The 27,683-nt window shown below is 39.8% G+C and overlaps 2 long non-coding RNA genes across 2 annotated transcripts in view; one reads left to right on the plus strand and one right to left on the minus strand.

Annotated features, from left to right (window-relative positions):
• LOC135330261 (uncharacterized) overlaps positions 1-17,823 on the plus strand; it is a 342,066-nt gene extending 324,243 nt beyond the window's left edge. The window contains exons 9-12 of the long non-coding RNA XR_010392159.1: positions 490-625; positions 11,599-11,669; positions 14,546-14,640; positions 16,552-17,823. This is a non-coding gene — a long non-coding RNA (uncharacterized LOC135330261). The remainder of the gene's footprint in view (positions 1-489; positions 626-11,598; positions 11,670-14,545; positions 14,641-16,551) is intronic.
• Positions 268-27,673, minus strand: LOC112982464 (uncharacterized). The gene is made up of 3 exons (XR_003258986.2): positions 27,571-27,673; positions 27,354-27,410; positions 268-3,140 (listed from the first exon to the last, which is right to left on the minus strand). It is a non-coding gene; the product is annotated as an uncharacterized LOC112982464 (long non-coding RNA).
• Between the last annotated feature and the right edge of the window lie 10 nt (positions 27,674-27,683).

A 27,683-nucleotide genomic window follows, 5' to 3' on the forward strand; every position in this document is an offset into this window, starting at 1 on the left:
ATGAAATCAGCAGAATTATACAGAATTATTTTCTGTTTCTTGTGGTACTTTGAAACATTTTTGTTACTCTGGATCTACCTTCCAGCTGTTTGCACCTACTCTTTTGCTGCTCATAAATCGTTGGGTTTAGAGCAGGACTTTTGCCTGGTCCTGTTTCAAGGGATAGCATTATAAGCAGCCACTCATGTCGGCCAAGTCCATCCAAACCAAAAGTTTTCTTTTGTCCTCAGCAAAGAGCTGTATGAAGCTTCAAAGCATTTCAAAGGGTTTGAATAAAAAAATACTTTATTTTTGATTGAACTAACTCTTACCTGTATTTCTCTGAAAGTTGACTGTATGGTATCATTCTTTGCTTTACCTTATATTGGACATTTGTATAGAAAGAGTCTTTGGAACCAGATGTCTAATTCGGTTAAATTGTCAGTGGGACGATAGAGCAAGGTCAATGCTTCCCTTTGTTCATTTTAAAAATTCTGTTATTTTTTTCAGTTGTCAAAGCACAGAAGAACACTGTTAAGGAAAAAGGCTTGTACAAATACAGTTACACATGAGCTTTTGTACAAGAACATCTTCTAAACTGGTGAAGTGCCGTTGATGCTCGGAGTGCCTCTGAGGGTATTTTCAGGTAAGCAGCTTATCTCTGACAGGTGCTCTGCTGTTCCTGAAGGACACTAAGCAATTCTTGATGTTGAGGTGATATTTAGTTTAAAATAGCGTGACTCTTCCTGATTGCCACTGTCAGGAAATCAAACACTTAACTTAGTTCTGGACATCCAAAGGGTCTGGCTTTTCTTTAATGGAGATTATAGGGAAACTGTAATAGAATCTCCAACCAAAGAACATAAGAGTGTTATGGTAGTGCTATCACTCCTCCTGCTTAGACAGTGTTTTACAGTTGCTTTCCTTCTTTTTTCTTCATCTTCTGTTTCTCCATCTTCACATTCATTGTGAATAGGTAACTTCTCAAATTCATTGAATGCTTGATATTTTCTAAAAGATTTTCCATTCCTAATTCTTTCATAATCCTGAATAGTTTTATAGCATCTCATTTTTTAGCATTTCTCAGTGCATTTTCCAACTCAGTTATGCCCTTGCAAGAATATCTGTAGTGAATACAAACCCACTTTTCTTCAGCTCTCTGCATAGCCTCAAAGCAGTTAGATTTTTGTACTATCTGGCAGCTGCCTTTAGATACTCCATGCTGGCTCTTCAGTAAGCTCCCTGAAACATGTTATGGCACTTTCATGTGGATTAATAAGACTCTAATCAAACACAGTAAAATGTCTATGGCCAATTCATTTACCGAATATCAAAGGAATAAAAATAATGGTACAATGGTGCTATTTATATTATAAGCCTTTGCAACCCAGTAGCTTTTTCTTATAGCTTGGCTTGCTGTGAGAATAGAGACATTGCCATCTGTTACTTCTAGGGAGCTCGTTTCATTCCCATGTGCTTCATATGATATGCAGGCAGCACCAAGAAATGTTGCTCATGGAGACATGAAGCAACGTTTACAAGTTCATAGTGCGCTATACAACAGCAGGGAGGGCACTAAGGTCACTGGAGCTTGGATGAAAAAGACTGCCAGGGAATTATTATTTTTTTAAATGAGCCTGCTGAGAAGACAACACACGTGGACATTAACGTCTTGTCCATAAGTTTGGCTTTGAGCTCATCAGACACTTGTGATCTGAATATTTGTTTGATGAAATCTCACAAAGTTTGTGCCAGTGCCAGGACCTAGCACATTGTCAATGCTTTTGAGCATAGATTTGCAGCATAGATCAGCTTCTGAGGCTTTTCTTTAGCTCCGACAGCTTTCATTTTATTATGGGGTGGTCAGGGGTTTGGGGGTTTGTAACTCCAAGAGTAGACAGTTGAATGAAGTTAAGCTTTTGTGGATCTTTCTGGCTTAAATGTCTTTAATGTGATTTCCTGCAGTTGCAGGGAAGTGGCTCAGTGACCTAAAAGATCCTTTCCTGTCACTAAGACGAATGCTTCTGTATTGAATCTATAATATTCCAATTTCATATAATGAATCACTGCTGCTGGCTTGGCATAAAATGATATAAAAATATGCAAGATGACAAAACTATAGAATGACATATCAAATAGTACTTTTCCATAGCCAATGTTTTTCAGCTTTTCTTTTCTTTCCAGGACATTTTTGGGTTTTGCTCATGTTTTTGTTTCAGTGTAGATTGAAATGTGTTTAGAAACATTTTGCAAAACAGAAGTTCCAAGGTTTGACCAACTCTATTAAGTAAATAAAGGAGGCTTGAAACATGCATAACTTAGAAGGATGAGAATCAATCCAAGCAAGATTTGGTGTGTGATTCTAGCTAGGGAGATGAGATATTTCAAGTATGATATTTTACCTCTTAAATCATTAATTCTAATACATCCATTCCTCTGATGTTGACTATGTGAAAGCAGCAGATGATTATGCAGCCTCTTGGCAGGTCTAAGTACCATGTCACTAAGAGTGAATCTGTTTTTCATTGGTGCTAACTTATGAAGTACCTGTATCAGCTTTCCAAAGGGTCTTTTGGAAAACCCATTCGTCTTGTAATCAGGCTGTAAGCTCATGGTTCCTGTCATTCTAAAGCATTAGAAGTGACTTAGGTGACATACGCTAGCACTCAAATCAGCCTTCATGGTTTAGCCATTTTGCAGCTTCAGGAAAAAATGTGAGGACAGTCCATTGCAGTGAATGTGTTACATGGAAAGGAATGTTACAAATGTGCCAGTTTCTTACTGGATTTTGCTGATGGCATCTGTTTTTAAAAGTCATTTCTAGTGAGGCCCTCTACTTCACGTCATGCTTTGACTGGCACTTGTGTAGCAAAACGTTGATCTGTCAAAAATCCTAGAGGAACAATAGATAATAAAATACAATGTTCTCTTTGGTAACATCATTACCACATACGTGCTCTCTGCACAGGCGTAGTGAGGTCTGCGTAGTGGGTTCAGCACATGTTCTTTGTGCGCAAGAGACATTTCTGCAGCCGATTTCAGTGAGAATTTTCTGAATCTTCTCCCCATCCGGGCCAGTGAAATATTTATTATATACACTTCTTGCAGTGGCACCAGATACTGAAACACTTTCTTGTTCCATGGCACCCTCAGGCTAGTACCTGCATAAAAGCAAAAAGCAAGTTTAGAACAGGCACTTAAGGGCTCCAGGCTTTTACTAGGCAGCTTTTTCGCTCATAGGAGTGAAGGTGAGGCCTTCTTCAGAGCACAGCTCGTTTGTCCCCCCCGCCCGCCCAGTGGATGTTTGCCAGCTATTTAACCTAGTTTATTGAACTTCTAATTGTTGCTGATTCACCAAGTAGAAATTAAATAAGAAACCACATGAAAAAAGATTGAACGCTTCCTGAATAAAGATGGATGGGATTTTTCTGAATCAGTTCAGCAAAACATGAAGTGTTTGTGGCATCTTATCTTCGGTAAAACTCTGCCTGATTGCAAGCAAGGACGTTATCATTTTTTCCCTTCCCAGGTTGTTAACTGGTCTGAAACTAGTCTTTCTGGTTGGAGGTGTTCCTATTTGTATACATACTCACTCACTGGAGCTAGGACTTCAATTTGAGACTAATCTAGAACAGGAGTTTTTTAAATCTCAGATTTTTCCTGAAATGAGGAAAAGGATGAGGATTGCCTTCTTCAAAATCTAGAGGTGAACCTGAAAGTTGTAGGCTTTCCCTGTGTCCAGCTAAAGTGAAATGATTTTGATGTTTCTGTGCCCAGGAGGCCAGGTCTTCCCAGGCTTGGTCCACATGCTAGTGTCTGTTTCATTCTGTTGTTCTTGCCTGCATGCAGCTCTGAAAGCAAAGCAAACAGGTGAACTCATAGTGAAATCCTTAGGGGAGCTAAAGCATATAAATCTTGCCTAATAGAAGAGTTGTTGCGACTTTACCAGGGTAGCAGGTGAGGCTGGCTTTTTCAAGTGTCCATTGGGGCACAAGCCCATTGAGCATTGATTGGATTTGAGCTCCTAAATCACTCTTGCACTTCTGAAAATTCTGCCTTTCAGTCTGCAGGTCTTCATGGTTAGGGAGAAATATCTCTAGTCATACAGCAAATTAGGGCTGTGAGCAAGTGAACTTTAAATGCTACAATTTCCACAAAATAGCTTCCTTCTCATTTTTTTTTTCCTAAAGAAACTGGTCTCAAAACAGTATCTAAGTCAGCAGATTAAAACGGAGTGTTCACAACAAAAATGTGTAGCAGGAAGAACTTCTCTGAAATAAGCTGTTCTGGAAGGAAGCTTAATTAATAGTTCTTTATCTGTCCAATGAGAAGGCAGTGGATGTACTCTAGTTACCAGAGCAACCCATCACTATATAAGGGGGTACAACTATCCTCAGTCTTGTGGCCATTAAGGATGTGATCTTTTTAAAATAATTTCTGTTTTTCAGTCTGTTGGCTCTTGGATGTCCCTTGCTTCCTGCCAAGGCAACCCTGCAATATAAGCATCACCCTCATTAGCCATTGGAGGTTCCAAACGAGAGCCAAACTGCAAGGCACAAATCTCTAGGAAACAAAACTTCATTGTTTCAGCTGGTCACAAAATGTCTGATTTTTCAGTTTTTTTTTTTTTTTTTTTTTTTTTTTAAGCCCTAAATGGTGGACTAAAATGAATATGAGTTGACCAGATCTTCAGCTGGTATAAAAAGATAGAGACTGTTGACTTCAGTGTCATTGAAAATAATCATCAGCATCATCATTGCCATCTTTGGACAGTGGTAGTCAATGTGTGCTTCAGCTGGAGATCACATCTTTGGTACATCAGTTCTTACAATTGGTGAGTGGATGTACGGTCAACAGTTCACTAGAGAAGGCTTTATCAATGTTTTTGTTTGTTTTTTTTGACTGGAAGGCAGGGAATAGAAATACATTGATTTAGTGGAGAGAGCTGCATCAGGAACCAATAAACATTTTTGGTGAGCTTGCGTATTCTGGACTCGGAGAGGTATTGGATAATACTGTTGTTTCATCAATGAAACTTTGCAAAATGGATTATCCAAACTTTTGTTTAATTGTCTGATTCTGAAAAAAATTCCTGAGAACAATAATAAGTCATTATACCAAGTCAGATGACATTAGTATAAAATTACCATGAATCAATTTTTATGCTCAGAATCAATTTTCTGAATAGGGAACTGCTGAACACTGCCATAATTAGTGTGCTCCTCATAAACCCATTAGCACAGGTTTTTCAGGGCTGAATTTACCATGTAGTTATGGGTCTATTTTAAAGTGCTCACCATCCTTGACTGGAGCCAGATTTTCAAGAGCTCAGTTTTCATACTGGCACTGGGAACGTGGCCAGTCCGTTCCTAGGTCTAAGCAGGAACCCACTGTATTTTTTTATTTTCAAATAATCCCCACTTCACTGAACAAAAATGAAGTAACTTGTTGTGGGTTTGATTATTTTTCTTTTCTGGGCTTATTGATTTTCCCAGGACACTAAATGGAGGCAGGAGACTCCAGGGCTCAATCCTGCCTATTGAAATGGGAAAATCACACATTTTCTCACACAGATTTTCAGTAAGCAGTAAGATGGACCACTGATTGCACCTTCTGCCCCCATGCTGTCCTTGTCCACAGGAGCGTTAGCATTCATGGTGTCAATAAAAGCAAACTTTTACTCCCCACAATAACCTATCTCTGTAGCAAAGGTCAGATTTGTTATCTATCAGGATGGAGCAGCACAGTGGAATAATGAGTTGCCTCAAAGAACTGGCCTTTTTACCTTCTGAATGGGCTTCTAAATAAAGCAGAGGGAGCATTGACTGAAAATCATTGGGGCTGTCTACTCAAAAGGTCATAGTCTGAAATACTGCAAGATAATTTCACCCTGGTTTATATAGTGAAGCACTCTAGTACAAATCCCACCACCCACCAGTGGTTCAGTTCTGTAGCCTTCTTAGGATTCGAGATGTTCTTAGGAACAGAGGAAGATTACCTGAAGCTGTCGCAGACCTAAATTAGTGAAGGAAAGATAGATAACAATAAGGATATTAATATGGTCTGGCATGTGTTTTTTCCATTGTGGCAAAAGCCACCGTAGCTCGCAATGACTTTCTTAAAGAAAGCACATGACTCCTTTAAAGTCTAAGTCCTGCTGTCTTCCCTGGCAAACAATGGAGCATATCACAGCCTGTGTGTAGGTTGTACATCTTTCCAGGGCTTGCTTTCATGAGGCAGAATTTTTTGACTTGCTCCATACCTAGCTAATTATACCCATTTGTTTCCATTTTCCTTCCCAGTTCTAAGCCACTTTTCTTTACACTTGTCAGTCAAGACATGGCATTTCTTAAACGCAGGGCTGCAACACTGGGTGTAGCCAGAGAGAATTGCAGCTTTCTTCTTAGACGAGAGTGCAGTTCATACTTTCTCTCTTGGCCTGTGACAGCAATATTTGTTTTTTGTACGCAGACAAACACTCATTAGCTTTGTCAGATGGAGATGCTACAACCTTAGGTACATAAAATCAATACTCAGCATTACACAAGTCAAAAATAAACTACAGTAACTGGTAAATTAAGCCATTAAGAAATACAACTGCTACTTGATCTGTTTTGGAAGGGCTTTTGCCTCTTGGCATGTGGATGAGCATCAGATATTGGGCAAATGAACTTCTCTGTCTCTCCTTTAACTCCAATTTCTTTTCAAGTTCTTTGTCAGTGGCATTTGACACAAACAAATTTCTGCTAGTAAAGTGAAGAACATCAGTCTAGACAGAGCTAAATTCTCTATCTGAAATTGGGTTCTTATTGGTGCCATTCCCCTGATGTGCCTACAGTTTCCTGACTTAACTCTCATGTGAGTAGGCAGTACGAGTAAGCTTCTTTCCGTTACAGGTAGACATTCTCAAATTATAAAAGGTCCTAAAGTTCAAGGTCAACTGAGAATTGACCTTCCACACTTACTTCTGATTTTATTCTTGCAAATAGAATCCATTAGGGAAATGGTCCGGCAGAACAAATGCTGTTCACTACAGCATTCACAAAAATACAGCATGAACTACGTCCCACACCTGTAGAGGCACAGACCCACCACTCTGGGAGAGCTTTTTCATCTTTAATTAACATGATCTGCTGAGAACATTTGAAATGAAAATGACTTATGTACACTTCTGTAGCTTCATTTTCCATTCAGATAAAGGGCAAATATTTGGAGACATACAGAGACGATTTTAAGCTTCATACATATTAGACTCAGTGGCACTTATGTCACATGGAACGTTAACCATGGTCTCCAAAAAATGGTCCAATGTTAAATTGGGCAACAGTGATCGAGTATTTCATTCTGATGTTGGGTCAAAAATCCCAGCTTCCCTCTTTTTTCCAGAAGGCATAAGAACATTTACTGCTGCAAGATGACATTATGACTTGCAAAGTACCTTAAGCTTCTAGAGCTGCGAATTTCACCTGAGTGCATTTGTCCTGCCACAAATCCTTCTCTGATGCAGAGTAATTTTAACTCTTTGGTGCAGAAGGCAGAGCTTTTCTGGCTATTGGTCTGAGGCTGCAAAGCAAAGTACTAAGAGTACATGATTACCACAGACCTTTCCACCTTCCACATCGGAAACAACTAGCCTTCTTTGACTTGCTGTTTTCCTCACAAAATACAGAGGAGTGGATCAAAAACACAAACAAAAGCTACATACACCCTACAAATTAAAACGGAGCACTTCATGTCTCACACAGTTCTCCCCAGAGGCAGGATGAAAGGGAGAGGGAATAAACCATGTCTGACGGACAGTATTGAAATACAGAGACTCATTTTAATGAAGCACTGGAAAGTGGCCAGTCTGTTGTAGTGAGGACATTATAAGCCAAATAGAAAAAAGGAAAGGATACAAAGAAATTCATCTCTTTTCTAAGAACTATTCTCCTGTAAGGGTATCTGGGAGAGTTTCGTATGGTTGTCACAGGGCATCTTCATGGATTCACAAGCAGAAAGCCCTGACTGCTGAGAGGCAGAAGGGCTCGAAGGACGGTCAGATTCTTGGGCACCAGATCCGTTTGTTAAATCCTCCTGTAGCTACTTGGGGAATAGTTTCAAAAGGCCAGTGAGTGCAGCAAATTCCAAATGACAGCTGATGAATTTGGTTCAACATAAGTGACTGGATTTTTCTCCATTCTAGTGCTAGTCAAACAATTCGCTAGACAGTTAAAATGATGCTGCAGAAGAACCTTCCCCAGAGACACCCAACAACCATGCCTTCTTTCTCTGCAAGGGTGTGGGCTGGTGGCTTGGGCTGCTGTTGCTTTGAGCCATACAGGACCATGCCTGGCTGCTTTGAACTGGATTTTGTATTACATGCAGCCCACTTCTGTTTTATCTTCCATCACTCAGGGAGATTATGGTATTTAAATGTATTACATTTGAAACAATATTAGGAGGAATAAAATATTAACTCGAATGTGATAAAGAGGTAAAGAAACAGGTGCATCAGGTGAAATGATAACTTTAAATAGTTTAAAAAAAAAAAAAAAGAGTTGTGGGAACTTGTGAGCCAGCAGTCTCAAAATTTATTCCACATTATTATACTAAGTTCAGCATTTAAAACTGGCTTTTGTTCCAAGCAGATTCCTTAAGGGGCTATGGCTAATTTTCAACATATTTAAGATTGTACACTGAGCCGTCCCAAAAGAGTAATTTCATTAATTGCTTGGTAATGCTGCTGCTTGGACTTATAATCCTTTTCTTAAATTACAAAGCGTATTCAAGCCAAGACATCTTCCCTACGTGCAGCACCATGAAAGATTATCCTGTGTGATTCGGCTGCTGCTGTTGACACAGTGGTCCTCTGCAAATTTCATGATGTTTCTGGAAAGGGATCTGTCTATCATGATATTAATGTACACATGATGCCTACAAGACTTCACGTTAATCTTAGTTAAATAGCTAGGTTATTAAATAGTAATTCCTGGTGCTGGAGAAACATCATCGTCCCATGAGACAAAACAGGAACAGGGAATGTTTAAGGCACTGGCATTTTAAAGCTAATTTAAGGAGGATTTATCACAATTAGAAAAAGAGATAATGAGGGATATATGCAAATTGCCTGGCTAATAGTGATGCAGATTCAACCCCCTCCTCATCAAGCTGCAGCCTAGGTTAGAAAGGCAAACGCCTGCCCTGTGCAGACACCCACATGGCTGCTGCAGAGCCAGCTACGTGGCTCCACCATCACTTTCCAAAGCATCAGTGCAAGAGCAGCTGCAAGTGGTACTTAGCAGCCCAATAAGAGTGAAATGTTACTGAAAAGAGTGAGAGAATTTCTGTGGTTTAAGGCACTGTAATTAACCCAGCCTTTAGCTCTGGCTTAACTATAGAAGGAATACCTAGGACAGACGTTATAGGCTGCACTTGTGGCTTCTGTGAAGAAGAGTATGTGCAAAAGGTGAATACTGGCTTAAGTCTTCATATTTAAGAAGCTGTTTAACTACTAGCTACCAGATGTTCTGCATCTCCTGCTAGAGTTGCCCATCTGTCTCCACTGAACAGACAGGGAGTGCAGGCAACAAGTTCAATGCCATTAATACTCCCCAGGCCCAGATTGCAGGCCTGCCTTCTAAAAATTCAGGTTCCTAGTCCCCTTTCAGTGTTTATATAGATATGATTCCTGTCCACTCTAAGACTGGGTTTCCCCTGTAAAACTAAAAGTGTGTTTGTAGATGGGTGAATGGAGGGAAGGAAGAAAAGCAAGCAAGCAAGCAAGGCAGACAGGCAAAACGGTAGGTTTTTTGAGCTCTCTCCAAAAGCAGCATTAGTATTACGTGAGAATGGTCTTGCTCTCTTGGCAAGAGCTGAGCTGAAATCCGGATCAATGGCAAGAGAAGAAAGAAGATTGGGCCATGGAAAGCAAGCTGTCTGATGGATATGAGAGGTGGGTTTTTGAGAAGGTTAATCCTAAACAGAGAAGGCAACAAAACATTAAAACAGTCTCATGAGTGCCAGTTTCCAGGAAACACATTTCTAACAGCCATTGTGTTACAGCAGCAAGCTCGAAATAACGAGCAGCCGCTCTCAGTGGTTCGACTCACTGGATCTTCTCTGCAGCAAAACAAAACACACTGCTTATTGAAAGGAAGTTAGGAAAAGAATCTGCTGTTCCAGATTTTATTAATTTTGCCAGTTGTAGTTGACAGACCTTCCAGAAGAGCTCTTCTGGTTTGGGGGATCCAAATACACTTAGATTACAAATACAATAGGTCATCATTGTGAAATGGTTTTAAGGTCTAATTAGAACCTTGGGTAGAATCCTTAAGTATGTGTAAAATATATCAGTAACTTTGGTGTCGGTATTAAGAAATGCAGTGTTTTTTGTTATCGAATTGTATTTTGTTGTGCATTTTTGCTGGGATTGTGGAGAGGAAATATAAGCATCTTAAACAAATACTAGCCTAAATTTGGAATATATACTTTTGTCTATTGCCTCCATGTGCCAAATCAAATTGCAGGGCAATCTGAATTGGATTTTTGAGCAAGTAAAAAGGTCGGCCTGAGGGTTCATGGCCCCATCAATAGTAGATCTTGTGTTCTACTAAAAAATTAATTCAGCACATACTGTTTTATGTATCTTTCAATTGTGCTGAAACTGAAGGCTAAAGTCTCAATAAGTCATTTAAAACATTTTTTTAAAATCAAGATGTAGGAATTTTTCAGCTTACCTGATTCAAAACTATGTTCTGTGCCAAAACTTTGGAATGGAATCACTTCATTTTTCCTTTTCTAAACCCTGCACTATCTAGAGCCCCTACCAATCTAATTAAAAGAAAAAAAAAAGTGCAACTATAAATTGTTTGTCGTAACTGATAAGCAGTTCAGGAAGAAACCCACTGTGTCTTTGTAGCTTCCAAGCGTGCTTACTACCATAAAAAACAGCTGGATGCAAGCTTAAACCCAAGCTGTTGATGCAGCCTCTTAATGGGAAAGCCCCCAGAGGAAGGGATATGCGTAGAAGAAAAGCAGAGCTGATTGAAACAAGGAGGTCTGATATTAAATGGGATGCTTGTGGTCTTTATTACATAGTCACGAGATGGTTCCTTTCCACCTTGAATTCTCCAGACATGTCTGACCTCATTTTCTTCCTGCTGGTCAGCTGCTTGGATAGATTTTTTTTCTGTGCAATCATCTATAAATCTTTCAGGGAGGTTTTGGTTGTGTTTGTGGCACATTACAGGCTAGGTAAAATTCCATATATGTTTCAAACATGCTTTAAATATATTTAGAACGTGAAACAGTTGGATTTTTCATTCCCCTTATGTATCAATGCTGTTGCTAAAGTCTTGTTGTTGCTCTAACATAGCCAGATTTGCCCTTTCTGTACTTTGCAGAACTAAAACCAGGAGTAAAGCAGAGGTGATACTAATCTTTTTCTTCCAAGGGGAAACAAATATCTCCCCTTGTGGTCCATCTCCAGGCTAGAACCGGAAGGGCTCCCACTCTTGTTCAGTGCAATTTAACCACATCACTACAAGTGGATTTATACCTATCTGGTCTTCAAGTCTGTCCCTGCTGCCCCTGCAGCCTGTCACAACTTGAGCTCCTGTTCTGTTTTCTTTTTTACAGATCCTCATGTCCTCCTCCTCACCTTAGAAATCTTCAGTATTGCACTAAGCTACATGATGGATATCTCACAGGTATGGTTTGTTTTCTCTGGTGGGTACCAGTAGATGGGAGTCAGATACAGAGGGAAGCTCACTCTCTGTGCTAAAGGGGAAATGTGCTAATGTGAATACTGTCTTTAGCCGCTTTAAAGTTTGTGGGATTTCCCCCTCCTCCATCCTCCCGGTCCCATGGCTCTGTGCCTGAATAGGAGATACTAAGAAAAATAAGTAACCAAAAATCCACATATTCTGAAGGAAACACAGTTACTGAGGTCTGAAATAACTTGGTCTTTACACAAAATTCCCACTGGGTGAGCAAATGCAGTTGCCCTTAGCAAGGAAGGGTTAATATACTGCAAATCTTGCTTCAAGCAGTGGTAACTACTATAACAAGACTGTAAACTATGTCCAGTCACACAGATGTTTTCTGCTTTTTGGCTGTTTCTGTTGTTTCTTCACCAAATTGGCTCTCTAGAGTCAAGATAAAGATGCAGATGTCTTGAGTATTTCTACACTGTGCAGCAGAGATCTCTGCCCCAGCTGTTCCACGTACACAGACCTGCAAAGCTCTGCATGAAGGTGCCAGCTCAGGTCCCAAAACCAACATAGAAGCTGCAGCTGTGCATCATTTGGCACACACTTTGAGTTTACTTCTCAGCACAGGCTGCAAATGCAGCTAGACTTTTTCCAGTTCCAGAGCTGAACTGCCCCAGTAATGCAGAGATCTCCCCATTGTCTGCTTTTTTTTTAAGATTCCGTGTCTTCCAACAGTTGGTTTTGATTCTGTTTTGGAGTATTTTCATGTCTCTCAGGGAACAGGGTTGATTTGAAACTTTAATTTTGATTCTAGCCTTTTTTATTTATAAATAAAAGATTTTATAAATGGAAATTTGTTTTGAAATAAACGGAAATACTCTTGGAGGGCAAAGAAGTGTTGTGCATTTGATAACTTTTGGCTGTTTCTTATTCCCTATGATTTAGGGGCTAAAATCTTTGTTATTTCCATAGCACCAAAAGAAATCAACAAGGAGTGAAATGTACAAAAGCAGCAAAATACTTGCATCACAGCCCAAGTGCTGACTTTCTTGTAACAAAAGACAAGTTCGTTTAACCAAAAATCAGAACAAATGGGACAAAATCACAGCTGCAGCAAGTGTAAAGTCAGAGAGGCAGTAGATGCATGCCTAAGCCCTGGTGACTGCTACTTTGCTGCTGCCAAGAAGAGGGGCTGCAGGTCTGTAGCAGGAGCTGGACGGGGACCCTGGGGTGGACAGAGAGGAAGGGGCACCCGAAAGGTTTTGCTGGGATTCTGAAAAAGAGTAAGGATGAGTTAACTATTGTTTGCACAGCTCAATCATTTGGAGATGATTTCCTTCCCAAATGTGTATTAATTAAAATGGTTCAATCTGCAATATCTTTTACGGATGCAAGAAATACCAGGAATTTCTATCACTGCATAGCAACCTGCTGTGCACAATAAGTAATTCATTCACTAGATTTGACTTCCAGCAGGAGTCTGTGGAAGGATATCTCACTGTAATGGTGCAATTTCTTTTGCAGAGCAGATTTATGCCTTCTTGGAATAGATCTGATAGCAGCATTATCTGGTATCATCAGAAAGTTCTAAACAAATATACTATTAGATCAATGTGTTCATCCTAGAAGAATTGTAGTTCCTTTGCTGTTTCTATTTATGGGATGGTTGTTCTTTTACCATATATAGCTTGTATGGAGTTACAGATAAAGAAGCAGAGCAAATAGGATCTTAATTTTTTTTCAATTAAGAGCCTAAGTTACTAAATCATTAAAGCATATGCCTAAACTCACTGGTTTTAATAAGATTTAGCTGCAAGCTTAAGGTAAGTAAGTAGTTAATACCTTTTGAAAATGGACACTTAAGGAAAGTACCTAATGATATAACAAGAATACATTCTTCTGTATGTAAGAAGCTTAAGTTCAGTGTGCAAGCACAGTATTAAACATCTGAGATCGAGCTAGTTAGTTCTCTTGTAGGCTGTGGAGAAAGAGAGGTGGTAGTCATGGCTGTTCATATTCTTCTATATTTTATAAAATTACTCCAGTCTTCTGTCCTAGCCTAATGTCTGACCTTTCAGCTCTTGCAGTCTAGCGTGTGTATCTGGTTAACTGCAACTCTTCCAATTCCACACCAGACTGCCTGGAAAGGAGGTGATTTTTTTCTCAACATATGAGACCACTCAAATTTCATGGCCAGTAGTCACCTTCATGAATAAAATTTCATGACAGTGGCCTAGGCTCTCTCTGCCAAGCTGAACATGCTGTTAGTCTGGCTGCACTCTATAAACTGAAACACGTGCAGTACGGTAGGTTAATGACTGCGTGAGTGAAACTGCTGTTACTTTCCCAACTGAAGATTATCAGCTTTGACAGCATTTGCTGATGTCCAGTGACCCATAAGCCATATTCTAAGAGTACTTACCACTTTACTGACTTATCTGCCAAGGCAATTCCTGAACAGTTCGTGAGGAAGAAATAGGAGAGCAGGGTTGAGGATGACACATGTAATTTTAGAGGAAAAAAAGTACTAGACAATGCTAACTCATCAAAATAGGCCATAAAGGAGAGGAAACAATGAAAGAGGCACCATAATGGAAATAACTACAGCATCATCCATGTCAGTCAAGAACCTACTTTAGACCGGCTCCCAAACCTGCTTGATTTGAAAGCAATGTTTTGACATTTGTGCTCTGTTGGAATACTTCTTGCCCAGAGATCACTGAATAGTTGACAAATATTATCAAAGCCTCACACAGTGCCTGTGAGGTAGACCAGTGAGGTTAGCTCATTTTTCCAGGTGAGTAAATTGCAGCATAGAGAGGCAAGTGATTTTTCTTTTTTTTTTTTTTCTCTTCCTTCCTCTGAGACCACAGCAAGTCAGCTTTAAAGCCAGAAGCAGAGACCTCGAGTCCTGACCTGCCCCCCTTCTGGTTTTGTAACCTACACTGCCCTATTTCTAAGAGTCCTGGTGAGTAACTTTTTTGCATTAAATACCATTTCTAACTACTAGTCAGATGTGTCCCTACTTGCTGCTAGTCTCTGTGTGTTCAAGGAGAAAGAGGAGGTGCTGCTCAATAGGATAAAAGACTTGCTAATGTTTTGCCAATAAGCCTGAAAGAAATATTATTTAGTAGTCAGTGTTTGCTGTTCTTACCTTGATGGCAGCATTCATAGGTCATTGTGGAGAAATATTTGGGAAATCAATGACAATACTGCAAGGTTGAAAACGAAACAAAATGACAATATGCTGTTACTGCTGCTCAGTTCGGAACGGATGCTTCCTCCCCATTCCCATGGTTCATACAAACGAGACTAATGACTTTGCCCATTCACAGTGCCGTCTTCCCTCTAGGTAGTGAAATGTCTTGTTGAGAGTTTCGGGGGAATCAAGGCCCTTGATTCTCAGCTATGTGAAGCTGTAGGGCAGATGGTTCTGCCCAAGATGATGGTCCCGTGGAGGTATGATGTCAGTTCTGAACTGAAATATGAATCAAAACTATACTCTTCTCCTTTTGAGGCATTTCTCTCCTGCTGTAGCTTGTGGTTTGAGAAGCTACTGTGTATTCTCTGCTGGTGGCTTAGCAGTGGAGTTAATTCCTTGAGCTTTCGCTACATAGTTGCTGAACGCTGCATGTGAACTGCACATTAGTACCACTGATTTACCAAGAGCCCTGTTTTACCCCAAAAAAGTAACAAAGCGGACTATAAAATACTAATAAATGGAGGGCCAGGTAGGATCTTCTGGACGCCTTTCTTGGTCAGTGCGAGAGGATCTCTTCACTGGTCCAGAGAACAACCATTTTATTACTGCTGCTGCTTGCCCTGTTTCATTTTTAACACTGTGTATACAGTAGCAAAAAGATAAGTAACATATAAGACCACACTATTACTCTGTAAGGAGAAAGAGGAATAAACTACATACTACCACAGAGTATGGACTTGGGAGCATCTGAACTACAGCTACTACGAGGCACAGCAGTGTTTCCCACAGCTACAGCAATGGGTATCAACTAGAACAATAAACTTAGGGTTAGATAAAACACACAGTAAGTACAGCATTTTTATTTGGGAATGCAGAGAGACTATTTAATGCCATTTATTTGTAGAGGTTTGACTGACAACCCTGTGATCCCTATTGTTCTGGGAAGGCTTTTCTGAAAAAAAAAATGTAAACTTTGATGGAAAGCTTGCGTGACAGCCCTTTTGAAACAAATAAAAAAGAACCTCCTAATAAGTTCCCTGGTAAAAAAACAAAGGGCAAAATAAGATTTTTCTGGTTAAAAAATATACAGTCAGTCATTCTGGGGAAAATATACAAGCAGTAATTAAAGATACAGAAAAATGGAAAAAATTACAGGGGAATAAAGATTGACTCAGCTTATAGCTAGATATTAAATATTAACTGTGTCCATAATAAAGAGGGAAATTACAAAGCGCTTGCCACACTGTGAATTGCCCAAAATGACTGAGTGAATTGAGAAGTTAAAACAACCTCGGGCAAAGCAAACTATCTACCAAGAAAGGTCATTACTGTTCCCTGATAGGGTTTAGCTATTTCACTTTGCAGTTGAGCTGTTATTTTTTAAGTATTTTTAGTATGCAGACTTAAAGGTCTTAGTCTGTGTTCCAGGAAGAGGCTTTGAAACTAAATCCCTGTAACAGTTGTTAATGAATAGGAACAGAATTTTAGAAAGTTACTTGTAGCAGTACTTGTGTGATACTGCGTGCAAACGCTGTACCAGCCACATAGTGGTTAAAGATCAGACGGAGGTTTAATTAGTCATATCTTACTCGGCTCACTTTTAGGCTTCGGAAATAAAAGGATGGAAAGAAGACCAAAGGAAAGATCATTATTACTGTTTTTTTTTTTCTTGCACAGGAGCAGTCTCAGGATCTCAGCCTGTCAGGATGCTATGTGCTGTATCTATGCTGTTGCACCTATCACCATTGCCCTGCTCTTCCACATTGTGGCAGTGGAATGAATTTGCTTTATTATACCTGTATTCCACTGGCACAGGATTTTATAATAAACTACAACTGACGTGAAACATTGAGATACTAGTGATTTCCACTAGTCATTTCCATGGTGTGTAGGTAAATATATGCTATTAGACAATTCCTGCCTATAATCAGGTTTATTGCTGACTGTAATACAGCAGTACTTTTGTCATGTTTTCCATGCTTTTTTCCCCATTTTTTAAAAATAGTTCTTAAGCTTTTCTTGATGCTTTGATAGTTATTTGTTAGCATTATATTCTTTTGATACTCCGAAGAATGGATTCGTATCATTGCCATTCCCCTGATACCACATTTAAGTGTCTTGTGAGTTTGTATTTGTTTCAACACTGTCCTCTACTCTATATGACTCTGAAGTTAGTTGCAAATGAATTTACAAATCCTGTTGCCTACTGCTGGAACCTGTGTACCTGCTGAAAGAAATACTGGTGTTCTCTCTAATATTGTGTTTTATCACACCATGAGAGCTGGGAGACAGAAAAGGAAAACTGTCCCCCAATGAAAACCCAAGCAAAACCTAATTGCCCAAGTCAGAGCACTGGGCTGCTTTTTCCCAGCTTCCAAAGAACTCATCGCAACCCCTTCTGATAAAGGATCTCTCTGTCATTAGCAGTTTAATAATAACGATAAACGGAATTGTGTTACAAAAAGTTATTTTTCCTAACATGAGTTTTAAGAGACAGCGTCAGATAAGAAAGATAAGAGAAAGCAGCAAATCTCAGATGATCCACAATCTGAATTACCGCCTATATATGTATGTTATTACTACATGGGTGGACAAGATTATACTGTGGCATGTTAAATGAGTAAGTCATTTTGTAAGAATGGTAGATGCAGGTATTTTCTTTCATGTTAAGAAAATATTCAATAGAACTTGTGGTGAGATTAATTTAATAAATGTTGTAGCTTAGCTGTATCTGATTACAGAAGAAAAATAGCAAGTATTGCTTCTCATTATTGACTACATGTTTGAAATGTACTAATACAGGTATTATCGTTCAGAACTCTGCTGGTGATCGTACACTATATTGCATATTTTCTGCAATAAATTTGAGCAACAGGAACAGCAAGGGTCTAACTGGAGCTCAAGTATCCCGCTCTCAAGATGATGGTGCACTGTTAATTGAATCAAAGCTAAGGCTAAGCAGTATCTGAGACTTATTACCATTCAAGTGAGACCAGTTAAAAAGTGAATGCTGATTGAGAGCTAGTGACCTTGAGCTGTGAGTGTTGTATTATCAGGTGCAGCTGAACATGGATTTGGCTCAGCGGAGTTAAATTAGGGATAGGCATGAAGTCACAGTAAAGAAATAATAAGTAACAAGAGACTGCATGAGAGGTTCTGTCTGCCTTGCTTTCAGCTCTCATTCCCCAGAAAATCAGAAAATTGATGGTAAATGCGCAACATCTTATTGTCCATGGGTGGTTAGAGAATTCCAAAATGAAAGGGGCTGGGGGTATTCTTGCATAGCAGATGAAATGCTAACTATATTTCAGCACATTTGTGTGAAGCAATAAAAAACATAATTTATTTGGTATGTCAGGAATGACATTGCTTTTCATTAAACTTAAATAATGTTATGAGGCTTTATTCTGCTACTGTGTAGGTGCAGGTACCATCAATTTCTATGCATATGTATAGATACAGAATTAAGAGAATGCTGGAGATTCCTCAGAACATTGCTAGCAGAAACCTGTTCAGAGCTTATAACAGGTATTTATTTTATGTTTTAAAAATTCAATAGACTCAAGTTAATCTGCCCTCTGGTAATCCACAGAATGGTGACTGAGCCAGACACTTAGCTGGTGTAATGTAGTGTAGCTCTTCTGAAAGCAACAGTTAGGCCGCCACTCTAAGAGGCTTAGGCTCAATTCCCTGATTTACCACAGACCTCTTGTGCAACCTTGGGTAAATTCCTTATTTCTAGGTCCAAGAAAAGATTTACTGGCCTGGAACAAAGTTTAGAATCCTAAAGACAATATTTAGGCTTCCTACCCGATGCACGAGGCGAGTGAGGCCCATCAAATGGCATGCAAATGAAAAAGCACCGTAGCCAGACACTTAGAGGAGGCACCTTCAGCATCCTCACTTAAATTCGTCATGGCTTTACGCAGCCGACTGCTACCAAAGATAGCCATAATCCTGTATATTTTGGAGAATCCTCCGGTACCGCTTACGTCAACGGAGCAGCACCTGGTTTCTTACTGCTGCTGAAGGTAGGTGTGGATTAGGAATGCAGCTCTTCGGTTCAGTCATGACAAAGGCCTTTGGGGGTAGGCATGGAAGCAAAATTATCAAGTCCCTTGTGTGTCAAGCCACAGCTGAGAGTGTGTTTCAGGCATTGCAGCATTAGAGCTAGACATTGAAAAAGGGACTTTGGAGAAATGAATGACTCTAGCTCTTAATCTGTCTGTGGTTGCTTCACTAACTCAGTATGGAATTGTGAGGGTGAATGCATTACGGAGCATAAAGGATTCAGACACTGCAGCAATGGGGACCATATAAGTAGCTAAGATTAATAGATACTGTCACTTAAAATTGCTGATAGTCTGAGCACCAGAGTGCATTACAAGAGAATATGGTGGGAAGGCTTGAGCTCTTCAGAGTTAATAGTCTGATCTCTGATCCATACAGGTAGAGCTGTCTGGGGGGCCGTTCTGTGGTGATGTGCTGGGCTACAAAGGTCCACCCTGCAGACAAGACTGTAGAGTAGGTACCTGCATAGCAGTGAGGCAAGTAACGGATGTAGAGGTAAGCCAGTGGTCGAGTGAGCAGTGATCTCAGCATCCTTTTTGTAGCTTTCTGTTCCAGTTAATGACAGCAGAAATGTCTATTGTGGACAATGTTCCAGGAATAAGCAGTTGGAAAACATTTTAGGGAGTAATTCTGTCATGAGAAAGGGCGGAGGACTGAATCAGGTACTAGTTTAGAGGCCAAATGAAAATGAAAAACAAGCAGGACAAAACATTAAATCAAATAAGAAGTGTATGGCAGACCTTCTGTGGAATTAGAAGAATTTTTTTGTGTGTGCAAATTGTGCAGAATTTCCACAGGAAGAGTATCTAAAGAGGAGTAGTATATGTGCACATACGCAGTATATCAGTGATACAAGGTCCATGCTTTCCGCTTGTGGGATAATGCTTTGTGAAATGACACCTCACTGAGAACTGAGAGTTACTTGCTGTCTGTCATTCCTGATGTTGAAATCATTTTCTTCTGTCTCGTTGTCTCCTGCTCTTCGTGTCTGACCAAGGGCAGGTATTGTAATCCTTTTGACTATTCGGGAACATCTTGTGACACAAAATCTCCCTTTCAGAAACGTGTGGCAGTGTACAGCTGAATTACTTATTGTTGCATCTCAAAAGCTCCTTTAAGTAGGACTGCCAAAAGACAGTGATTTAGCAACTGTGTCAGTGGGAGCAGAGTATTTTGCTTAGCCATGAGAACAATCTGCAACAAAATATTGGTAACTCCTGGCATTAGGCTTTGTGTAGAACAAACCATGTATGAAAAAGCTCCAGCCATCTTAAATTGGTCTTTGTGAACAAGACAAGCAGAAATGGTTACTGCTCTGCAGCTGGTGTATTTCCCATATTCATTATATGTGCTATTAAACTGCACAAAGTCCCTACCAAGACCAGCGTGGCTATTCTAAGCATTCCCTGTCTCTGTGACAGTGATTTTTCCAGGCTGGGAATTCTAGCTCAAATTGGTAGCCACTGAGATTTTCACCTTAGCTTTCAGAGGAACACCTGGAAATAATTTTACCCTGCTCCATCCTGATACAGGTGACACCACCTTCTGCAATTTCTCTCCTTACTGAACTTACTTGCAGTAAGCGCAGGCTCCATGACAGATTGCTGTACAACCTGGCCAGCTTATATACATGCTGCAAAAAACGGCATACTGCAATGCAAAGTAGGAGTTTGAGCTCTATGAGAAAAGCATGTGATCCCCATGCTCCAGAATCCTCGAGGCTTAGCATGACACAGAGGTGACAATGCCATAAATCTCCATTAAGGCAACATGCATTAATCTATTAGCACCAACTGTGCAGAAAGCCCAGCTCAGAGCACTGGACAGCAGTAGCTAACAAGGGAGAGATGTAGTGTAAGTAAATGAAATCAGAATACTTTCTCCCTTTAAAGAGGCCTCAAACGTGGGCAGACTTTCTGTGTTCAGGTTAAGAAACTGGATTAACTGTTGCCTCACTTAGCAACAAGGGAAGGTATTCTTCAGGTTTCATTGAGATACAGCATTAAAACTTCCATTTTCTCTATCGTTTCTTCTATTAACAGACTGTGATACAGCTGAATCTTTTGGTTTTATAAACCATTTAACAGGCTTATCAAGTTTCCACTACCTCCTGCAACCTTAGAGTAGGAAAATCGCTGCTTTTGAAGTAGTCATCAACTCTGCTCCTGTTGGTTCAGTAACCCTCTTCATACCAAGGAGGTTGAAGTGATTTTTTTCAAGACAAAGGCGAGAGGTGGGAGTGGAAGAGGTTGGCCTAGGAGGACTGAAGCCCTCTCCCATGGCATCGAAGCCTGCCCAGAAGGCCCCAAGCATTAGGCTTTCAGTTATTAGCTGAATACGTGGTAACCAGCTGTCACATCATCTCCACAGAAAGGGTTCCAGCTAGGAGTTCCCAAATAATTTGTATGTGTTAGTGAAGCAAACTGCAAAATGGCTGAATTTTGGTAGGCCTTTATAGCTCTGTGAGCTTCTTTGTCAAGTGGTTTAAGTGATTAGTAGAGGTATGACAATAATTGTCATCCCTTAAAAGATGATCTCTCTCTTAAAAGAGAGTGATATTAGTCTTTTATTTCATATTATAAATATGCTTCGCTTCAGTAACAGTGACTGTAGAGTAACCAGCTAGTTCCTACACTTACCTTGGCATCATACAATTTTTTTTTCCTAAAGTAAGGATCTAGGAAAATACTGGATTTTCCTTGTTTAGAGGAAAGAGGAGTAAAATGAATCCAACTATAATCAAAATTAAGAACATAAATATATAAGCTTCTTTACCTTTAAAAACTAGAGAGAGCAAAATCTGTTGCTATTGTTATTTTTATCCTGAGAAGTCACCCTGCCCTACAACGTACTAAATAGTACTATGAACACTGTTCACTTTAAAAACAGCCAAACATCCATGAGTCCTTTGTTTAATCATTTCTGAGTTTTTATGCCAAGCACCTGCCTTTTAATTTGTTACGACCAACCTGAAACATCTGTCAATTTTTCCCTATGAATTAATAACTCTGTAATTAAAATCCAGCGGAGAGCTCAGCTGAGACTCCTGGTTAATTAGGACAGGAGATAGCCATGTGAGCAGCATGGCATTACGTTAGCTGGAGACAGCTTAGATTTGAAGCAGGGTTCTCTGGGTGACACGGAGATACCACCCAGCTTTTGGATATTTGTTCCAGTAGCCAGTACATCCATTTTTGTGGGCAATCAAATATTGCTGCCATTATTTGATCCGGGCTCAGTGTCTGAAGACTGTTTTCTCTAAATGAATATTTTTTAAGGATCTGTTTTTAGTTATTGCTTTTTGCCAAATATTAAGAAAATGAGAAGGAACAGTGCTGAGCTAAGCTCTTGCCTAGAGCTGCTTTGCAAAGTGGCAGGAGGAGTGTCTCTAAGAGCAAAATGACCTTCTCAGTAAAGGCCATAGCTTCTGCTACCGTGCAAACTGGAGGATTTCAGTTTCTTCCAGGATTGCTTTCTATGCTGATAATTACAGTGGTGTCCAAATAATCAAGGTCTTTGCCGATACTGAAAATATGTTATTGATTCCTGCAGGAATCCTTTTGAAAGAATTCTTAAACTACATAATCTATACATCAGGATTTGGGGGGGGGGGGTTGCTTTGTTTTTAAAAAAGCAGACAAAATACATGTGAATATATCATATTTCAGTATTCTTGCAGATGAAAACATCTATCTGAAGACCTCATCTCAGGTCAAGTATAACTGAATTTTAAAAAGCACATTGATTAATAATACAGAATTATTTTTAAGTTTGTTCATGAGGGGCGAAAAAGAGTGCAGCTAAGAGTGAGATAGGAAGGGCTTTCATTGTGAACTTGAGTAGATTTGAAAACAAGATTAAACTAAACTTGTAGCAGACAGTAATGTACACCATATGTAATCTGAATGTCTTGCTATGGATCACAGAGAAACAACCATCACGATAACTCAGAACGCATTCCCGTTTTAGTTGACAATTGTGTTATTTTAGCACTAACAAAACCTACAAAAGATCTCCTATGAAATAAACTTTTTTAATAGCCTCTAATGTAAACAGGTGTTTGGCCAATTCATACATTCTTATCAACACCTTAAGAGTGAACCAATTATTTCCTGTTTTCCTTTGTAGACAAGGTGTTAGAAAAGTGCCTAGCTTCTCATATGCTGCTTTGCTGTAAATCTGATTTACCAAGTACATACTTTATTTTCCATTTCGAGCTTGCTCGTATACACAGTGGTGTATAGATATAGCAGTTGTGTCCCATTCATGGGCAAACTATCTACAATTCTTGTAATTTAAGACATGGAGTTTTTATTTGTTTATAACTTTTCCTGTGGGATTTAAACAGGAGGCTCTACCTTCCAGTGGATCAGGTATATTTAATAATTAATCTGTACAGGGAAGTCAAGTCAAGACTCACAAAATTCTGCTGTATAATAATGATTTCGTTCTTTCTTTATAAATCTAGAATCCACTGCAATGAACAGTAAGGAAAATATGCCTCTGGAGAGAAGCTGGGGGGACTGGATGCATCTGTGTCTCTGAGAAGGTAAACTTGAGAAAAGGCTTTGCTAAGCTTCCTAAGTGTACAATAGAATATTTATCTTCAGCCTTCATCTGGGGGGAGGAGGAAAAAAAAAAAGGAAAAGGATTGTTTTCTGAAAGAAGAGAGGAGGATAGCTTGTGGATTAATGAAGGGGCAGTGCCTGTGTGCTGAGGCTGTGCACAGAACTGAGTGAGAAAACCTGACTGTTGTCCACTTGAACCCAGCTTTGGATGCAACATCCCTGATGAAGCTTTGCTTTCTAACCCATGACTAGCTTAGTTATTCCAGGCAATGAGACTGTTTCTTATTAATGTTAAAACAGTGCCTGTAGAACGGTGATCTTGCTTGGAATGTGCATGTTAGTGTAATCTGAGGAAAAATTACAGCATCGTTATTTTACATCACCCATTTATATTTTTGCAGTCCTGAAAAATACCATATTCCCCTGCCCTCCTTTCCCTTCAGAGAGCTTTGCATTGCATATACAGATTTTTTTTTTTTATTTTGGGTGGCAAGACAGCATTATAATGCTAACGAGCTGCATCTGAACCTTACTGTATATATGATAAACCCCAATATGGCTGATATGCTATTACCTTTTTGATAAACCATCCTTTACTTCAGATAGCCACCTCATGAGAAGTTAGACATTAGTTAAACAAGATTGCCCTCTCCTGGCCGTAAACATCTCCCTCACTTCACTGCAGTATTTTTTTCCCCCTCTTCTACATAGGCAAATTATATGTGCTGGCAATATAATCAGCCTTGGATTTTTTTTAATATAAAATAATAATGAATTAAATAGACACTTGGGGGACAGCTGTGTATTCTCAGTGAGACTGCATCCCAAAACAGACAAACATTAATTTAAATTGCCCAAACAGCTCCTGATTAGGTTTGCTGTTATCTGAAGGCAATGAACTAATGGAGATTATGCAGAAAGGATTTGATCTAGCCCTCTAGCTGTTTGTTCAAGTTCAACTACCAGCACAGACCATAACCCACATCTGGTCTAATGAGCTGCAGTGAGAATCCTGCTGATTATATCTTTGTTGTACTGGATAACGAGGAAGAAGCAGACTAAAACAGACTTCCAGGGAAGACTGTAAATACAGATCTTGAGAGATGGAGGTAGGGAATACTTTGCAACTCCTCAGCTGATCTCGGATGAAATAATGATGTCTCTTTAAAATACATCTGTTGCTTTTAAGCTGTACCAGAAATCATCAGCATGGTTTCTTATTTTCATATATCAAATCACAGCAGATACAATTCAATATCACACATGAGTTCATGAATATGACAGAGAGCCATTCAAGTGAAATACTTTGTGTTGTGTGCATGTACATGAATCCTTGAAAATAGCTGAAGATTAAATAAGGTAAAGGTGTGATCTTTTAAAATTAAATTAATGCTGTATAACTTTGAACTTTTAGGCCAGCAAAACTAGATTAAGAATCCCTGCATACCTATGTCAGTTAGGGATGTGATTTTATTTTTGTAACAGACCTAACACCATCAGCAAATAAAATTACATGAACAAGTCTGCTAATGCTGGTATAATAATTTAGCTCAAGAGGCAGACATAAACTATGGCACTAAACACGCATTTTTTTTTCCAGTATAACAGTCTCAACCCTACCAAAGTTTTTCCAGCTCAGATATATCAGCAAACGCTGTAAATTTAGATAGGGCCTCAATTCTAATTTTTCCCCACAAACAACACCAATACACTTTGCAAAGAAGAAATTATTTAGCCGCACAAAAATCTTACAAGTTAAGCTTAGATTGCTGAAGGTGGAAAAAATTAAGTGCACAGGTGAGGTTTAGTTATTTCAAGTGACTTTACTGCAAGCATTTTAGTAGGATTTTCCACAGTATATAGCTATCCAATAGCTCAAAACTAACATGAGGCAGGCCTTTGGAGCCTTAATTGCCTTATCAGTATTTTTAGGAGATTTTAAAAAGACATAAAATTTAGCACTTAAATCCCACTTCATTTCTTAATTCTAAAATTGAGATGTTTGAAACATCTACTCAGGCAGCACCAAACCCTGAGGAAACCTAAACTTCACAGAGACTTTAAAGAAGCCAAAAGTTATTCTTCTGCACCTTCCTGATAAGACTCAATAGGTTGGTGCCTGTTTGGGATTCTTCCCTGTTCTTGCTTTAGGCTCTTCCTTGTTTCTTTTTATTGCACTACTATATACACTATGTGTGCTTGCAAAGGACTGAAATATCTCTTAACGATACTAATTAGGTGTAATGCTAAATCTCTAATGATAGTAAAATTGCAGGGAGTGCAGTAGGACTCCTTGGGACACTGTGATCACTGTCTCCTAAATGTCAAGGCCTCCAGTTAAGAGGAGGCTGAGCAGCTGGGCACATCTCACTCACAACCATTCACGAAGCCCACTGGAAGTTTACAGATCTAGACCACTGGCTGATTTCAACGAGTAACTTTAATCAGTAAATTCCAATGAAAAAAGGCTTCAGCAGGTTGGTTCCCCCACCAAGCAGCTCAGTCAAATATGCTCTCTGAAACAAGATCTGACTCACATCACAGGTTTAACCAGGGCTAATTTAGAGAGGCCCTTATTTCAGCTTAGGTATTAAGAGCTTCCATGATATGAATACAGAAATAAATGCGTAAGTTTAGGGGATGTCTTTGAAATTCTTCAACGGAGAATAAATAAACTCCTATTTTTAAAGGTGCTGTCTGGCTTGTAACCAAATGACAAGAAAAATGGAAGTGTACAAAACTGAGATTCATTAATTAATAAGTTTCAGATGGAACCTCAGCAAGATGTAGGATTAACTCCACTTCCTATAGAAATAGTGGGAGAGAAGCAGACTCAGCTTCTACATTCATTATAAATTATCAACTTGCCTAAAAGATGTTCTTGTAATAACTTTTGTAGAGATACTTGCAAGTACACAGAAAAGTATGTGCTCTTCAACTTTTATGTTGAAGCTATCCAGTAGATGGGGCCCTAGAGTTGGACAAAATGCAAAAGAAAGTGAAATGATTTTATGCTAGGGAGAACTCTCATAATCAGTGCAAATACAGTTTTGTTAATTCATGAAATTCTAATGTCAGGCAAATGACTTATTTGGCTACATCATGTTCTCACTGTAAGACTGACTAAGCTGTATTCAAGTGCTGGTTACTACGATTTCGTATTTGTTTGATATTGAAATAATTGTGACTTTCAATCAGCAAAAATTACCACCGAGGTTTTAATTTTCATTCCTGTGTAGGTCTGAGACACATGTAGCTTGTAACAAAGTGACACAGTGGAAATCACTGGCAGTACCTGTAGCAAGAAGATCCCCTATGTGGAAATGTGTATGGGGTGAGGGGAACCCGCCAGTGGTTCCTCTGTAATACGAAGGAATACTTGTGTGTGCGGGGTTTTTTCCTGCTGCTTCGAGATCTCTGCATCTGTTCCCTTCCCATCTGTGGAACAGGAGGGAACATACGGGCTTGAGCAAGCATGTTGGTGTATGAACGCTGCAGGAGCAAAGGTCTGCCCCAGCCATTTCAGAGGGGTGGATGCTAAAATAAGTTGGATATGTAAGTGTGTGAGCGCGTAGCATACAGCGTGGTGTAGCAGAAGCTGACATTCTCGCTGTATTTGCAGTACTTTTTTAAAAGAAATCAATTATGTGCAGTCAGTTTAGTCAGTGGATGGGGAAACCTGCTAATGCTGGTATAAGACGTTCGCTCCAGAGGCAGAGGTAAACTACACCACTGCACACACATGTGGATACCAGCTTAAAAGTGCAAGGGATATTCTGCTGCAGAGAAAAGCCTAATTTTTGGTGGTCTTTTATCTGAAGCAAAGGCCTCAACACTTACCTGGTAAAGCTGGTGCTTTAAAATCAGTTCTGCTTTGACGACCTCTCTTCAAATTACCTGCAAAGACAAAATTACAATGTTCTGTCGCGCAGAACCGCTCGGCCCAAGCCGGTGTTGCAAAGGAGGGGGTGTTTTTGGTGTTTTTTTCCCTCCCCTCCTGCCGAAGGTAAACGGGGCCCCGCGTCCCAGGTGGGGCCGCGCGTTCCGGGCGCTTCACCTCGCGGAAGCCGCGTTCGTGGCGGGGGCCGCTCTGCCGGCGAGGGCCGAGCTGAGGCGGGGCGGAGCGGCGAGGTCCGGCCGCGGCGGGGAGCGGAGGCGGCCCGGCCCGGC

The sequence above is a fragment of the Dromaius novaehollandiae genome, chromosome 18 (assembly GCF_036370855.1).
Source record: "Dromaius novaehollandiae isolate bDroNov1 chromosome 18, bDroNov1.hap1, whole genome shotgun sequence".
NCBI classification, from domain to species: domain Eukaryota; kingdom Metazoa; phylum Chordata; class Aves; order Casuariiformes; family Dromaiidae; genus Dromaius; species Dromaius novaehollandiae.